Genomic DNA, 5,445 nt, shown 5'->3' with positions numbered 1-5,445 from the left:
AGGAGTGACAACAGCCTCATGCAGACAGAAAGCTGCTCCCCACCGTGTTAACACCCCTGCACCCCCCATGAAAACAACTCCTGCTCTTGCCAGTGAAAGGCATAAAAGGCATTTACTCAGTCTTTGCAGAGCACAAGCAAGAACAACAGCACAAAACCCTGAAGCATATTCCGAGGAGCTTTCTGGTGTTGAAGCAAACCATTAAACTGATGCTGAAATGAACACAATGGCTCTCAGATTTCCTGCTGCCTATAGAAATCCACAACAAAAGAAGTTGTATTGATTCACCTCATCCTGAACGTAAGAAAAGTGATGGCTTCTTTTAAAACTAGATTCACTGCCAATTGCTAGATACACGATAAAAATAAACCCAAGATATTTTTCTAAGCTTTATTCTCAAGAAATAAAAAGAGAAATAATTAGGGTACTTTTTACGACACAGAAGCAAGCAGAAATGACTCCTGATGATGGCCCCCACCGTCCAACAAAGATTAAACAAAATATATTGTAACTTAGCAGCAGTGGATTTTTTTTCCCTAGGGCTTATCATAAGCCTCTGGATTTTATTACAATAACCTCATATCTCCTTCAAAGGTTAAAGGACATTCTGGCTGTACTGCAAAACACAACTGAAATGTGACATTTGAGTATCAATATAAACAAATAATACACCCAGACAGATTATTCTAAAGTAAAACTGAGCCAAACCAACAGCTGCTTACTCACAAAATTAGGTTTTTACTATCTTAATGCAGTAAAAAACCCTAAAACACATTGAGAACTCAGTTACTTTGAAGAAAAAATTAACTAATACAGTATTGCTCTTTCAATGTAAAGGCTTAGCTATGTGCAGGTAAGCAGGGGCCTGTTGCCCTGCTATGTGGGAGATTCCAGCAGTATTGGATTCTTGTTTTCCATGCAGAGATAACCTTTTCAGAGACACATTTTGGCCCACAAGAACAGGATCCTGCAGAAGTTAATCAGTGTGTATTAAGTGACAACCCACAGGCTGGAGTTAGAACAGAGACTGTATCAAAAGCCAACCACACTGAAAGAAAACTGCTGTCTAGTCTTACACTCCAGTAGCTTAGTCAAGGAAACCTGGAATTTCTCCTATCAATTTCTTTAGGATCTGGAGACATAAGCCTCTCCTTTCCCTGCACTATCCTTTCCTTATCCCAGAGCATAAGCAGTGCTTGGAATTTCCCACAGAAAAAAAAAAAACCCAAACGAAAACTCAACCAATTGCACCTAATGCTGTGTTCAGGACAAGGATTGTATACTGACTAAAATGATATTTCAGATCATTGCCAAATATGCTTCAAGGTACCTTTGCACCTTCTTCCTTTCTCCAATACACTAGTTTTTCATTACCTGCTCTCCTCAAGGCTGTGCAAAGGCTCAGGTATCAGCCTAATAACTTCAGGTGGTGTTACACTTGTAAAACTGAACCTATTTGATACAGCTATGTTGATTCCTCACTCTTGCCATTCAGATGCCTTGCCCAGTCTATGGCCAATTTTGTCTGTGCAGCTCCTTTTTCAAGCTAGGTTAGAGCCTGCACTGGAAGACTGAAGTTCTGTGGTAGGCAAACCCAGATTTCTTACCTTCCAGCTGATGTCTTACCTCCAACAGCATCTTTTTTGTTGTTTCTCCAGTCAGCATTGAAAAGACATAAGGAGGAAGTTGCTGCCCCACTGGCTTTGTTACAATGGTTTCCCTTTTTGAAGGTTTCTCTAGAAACCTTCATTTTAGATGGGAAGATTCTGGCAGAAGAATATACATCATGCAGTAGTGCTCTTATGCATAACGTCTGGAAAGATGGGGTGGTGGTGCAAACACCGCAAAAGTTTTTATAGATACAGCAGTAGACTCGTATATTTCCAATTCCAAAGACATCCTCGGTGAAAACCAAGAAAAATCACATTATGAGCAAAGAGGCAGCAGTGTTAGCTCAAAACCCAACACAGCCCAACAATAGTGTGTTAGGAAGACAGACTATAAACATATCAATAGTAGCAACAGAACATTGAAGGGCTCCCATCATTCCCCAAGTTTTCATTTGCAGGCATAAGCTAATGGCCATTAAATACCCCCAACCAACCAACTAGCCAAGAAAAAACCCTGACTCAAAATAAGCCACTCCTTCAAAACTCAACCATGCATTTACAGTTCAGCTAGAAAGACATCCAGATGTAAAAAGAGACATGGGAAAGTTTCAATGCATACCTGACTCCAATGCAGAGGGTGAAACACATGCATGTACCCAGCTGCCCCTTCTTACTATTTGCCCTTTACATGAGTCATTCATGCCATGCATTAAAAAAGGGCAACATGGTAGAAAGGACACAAAATTGTTCCGTAGGAACTTAACTTATTGCAACTATGACCACCTCAGGTATAGCAGATTCAGACAGAAGCTGGACATAAAACCAAAGAGGAATGTACTCCTTTGTGTTCTGAAATTGATGCCCTCTTTGAACAAGATACCCAGTTTTTCTAGTAGTGACCAGAACAAAAAAGAGACTGAGTTGGGGAAGCACCTTGCCCTGGTTGTCAGGCAGGGGCTGTTAATTACCTGAAGAGCCATCTTTGTGGCATAATTAATCCTAACTAGTTATGCCTCACTTCTATGTAATCTTAGGAAAGTGGTCAACTTGGATTGGACTGGAGTAGAGATAGAAATGTATCACTGGGGATATAAAGCTAGCAGACTGTTCCCAATTTCATCATGCTGCAGAAGGGAAACTGGTGAGAAAGGATTGGAAAGGAAAACTATTTCAGACAGTGAACAAATCTGAAGGTTCCAAAAGTAGCCAGATGGGAATGTATGGAGGAGTTTATATATATATAAGCCAACTTTGCAAGCTTGAAAGCATTTTTTATTAAATAAGTACTTGGCTAAAAATACTTGACCTTTGGTTGCTAACAATAAAGCCAAAGAAAAAGAAGTAGAGAACCTCTCCTTACCCTTGCACAAGAACACTTACACCAAACCTATAATGCTGGGTATCACAGTTTCAGTGGAATTTATCCCAATTTTGACCTGCATTTATTCCAGAAAAGTGCACTGTTAGAGTACTCCTGGAGAAATACACACATACCTCTGAATCAAGAAAATTCTAAACATAAATAAGACTTAAATCCTGGCCAGCAGTTAACACTTGGCTCTGCCAGATCTGTAGCATGTTGGTTTTAGACTTCTTTACTCAGAATTTTGTATTTCGTTTACACCATCTTAAATAAATCCTACTACTCATTATCAGTGCTAAGTACTTCCTGGAAGGTCTGTCAAAGATCAGATCAGCTGTTCATTATATTGCTTGTTTTAAACAGGCTTAATCTCCAACAGTTAGATTCAGGATTACTTGCTACAGTGAAACCATTCTTTCAGTTTCTAAAGCTCAGAAATCCTACTGTTTGTGTAGGATGTTAACTTTATCCTGAAGTTAAGAAAATTCCAGCCAAAGTTTCACAAGCCTGGGAGAAAAGGGTTTCTTGCCTTGAGGTGCTCGTGCTAACACAAATGCCACATCATAGATATTTTGACTACACCATTTAAAAAAAAAAAAAAAAAAAAAAAAAAAAAAAAAAAGTGTTGTCTTGTTTATAACAGGGATAAGCATAAATGGAGGAAAACGACAGCACGGGAAGTGGTTCAAAAAAAGCTTCATGTGCCATCTTCTGGGCAGGGATTGCACTTAATTAAAAGGCCAGAGTTTCATTCCACAGTCTGCTTCATCCCAGAGGTGGGGAAGACCCCATTACTAGATCTAGGCAGAACACAAGAGCAATCACCTATTTGAATACAAGGCAATAAGAGACTTGGCACCAGGCAAGAGCAAGTGGTAGGCACTGTCACTTAAATCAGTGGTGAAAGTGAGAGATGCAGGAGGGAAAGTGAAAGCCTAAAATAAAACACTAGCAGAGAAGTTGGAAAAGATCAGAGCACAGAACTGAGAGTACAGAAGGGGCATGGTAAGCTGAAGATAACATACAACAGATGAACTGAAGACCATAAACTCCAAACTGTTTACCATCTCATCCCTAAAAAAAGCACACCAAAAATGAACTGCAGAGCACAGAAAACACATGTGACAGAAGAGGACTGTTTTTACAGCAGGCCTAAAATAATTTACAAAGCTATCTAGAACCACATGCCGAATGGAAAACTTTATCCAGATTGTGTGGAATAAAAGGCAGCTGCATTCAGATACAAAGTACTAGAGTGCCTGATTTTGAGAGGGGAGGTTGCTCTCAGCTAAGACAGCTCAAGAATCCCTGCACTTGTAAAGCAGGCAATTGACAACCTGACGTAACACAGATAATTAAAAAATCGACTCCACTGAAGAGCTACACGTTGTGCTGGTGCCAGCTACTCTGCACTAAATGAGGGAGCCTGTGGGGAAAGAAAAAAGCCTAATAGAATATTGAATACAGCATGCAGCAAGAATATTAAAACTGCAAGGCAAACTTATTACAGAACTATTTTCAACACTGATAATATCAAGACACCTAAAAGCAAATTCCCAGAACACAGCTATTTCTCTGCATGACTTAACTGTAAAAATCTACAGGTTTTTTTCCGCAGTGAAGAGAGCTGTATTGTTTTGAACATAATTTTAAACAGATATCAATTTATTTGCTAGTTCCATTAGTCAGGATTCATTACCAATTGGAAAAGCACTGCCAGGAACAAACACACAAATGCTGTCAAAGCAGCATGATGTGTCCACATATTTATTTGCTGTGCATCCCAACTGAGTTCAGCAACGTTTAGAACAGCATAGTGAAGCAGCACATTTTTCCAGGGGGTTGAGGGGAAATAAGTTAAAAAAAAAACAAATAAAAAAAAAAAAAATCAATATTTGTACACCATGCTTATCACTGTGGATTCTATCATGTAAACTCCAAATGGCCCATACACCATTTTCTGGGGACATGCACCTTGTTGCTGCATAACCTTACTCTGGTGAGTGGCTTGATGTTTTTTGCCCTGCCATTCAAGCATCTGAAACCAAAGCCAGACCAGCATTTATCAGTTTGATTAGTAACATGCTTGACATTTCCTACTTGAGTTTCTCTGCATGAGCAGTTTCTGGCAGAAAAGCAGCAAACACACCCACTTACTTACTCTTTCCCCATGACCAAGACACTTAAACTGAAATGAAACCTACATCTGCAAATTGACTTTGACGCTCAAATTCCTTAACCTGTTAGACCAAAGTAAAAATTAATTGTTAATGGAGCTTTCTTTCCCAATTTCAGTTTGCAGAACTCTTAACAAAACCCTGTGCTTCAGCAATTCTGATAAAAAAAAAAAAAGTCACCTTCTTAAGCAATAACCGCATTGTATGCAAAAAAGCAAGAGATTTTGTGCATTGTGCACAAAATTGGCAGTCAACCCTGTAATTTATCTCAACAGAATACATGAACTACAGAAAG

This window comes from Heliangelus exortis, chromosome 1, assembly GCF_036169615.1.
Source record: "Heliangelus exortis chromosome 1, bHelExo1.hap1, whole genome shotgun sequence".
NCBI classification, from domain to species: Eukaryota; Metazoa; Chordata; class Aves; order Apodiformes; family Trochilidae; genus Heliangelus; species Heliangelus exortis.
Note: the sequence above shows the minus strand (reverse complement) of the source record.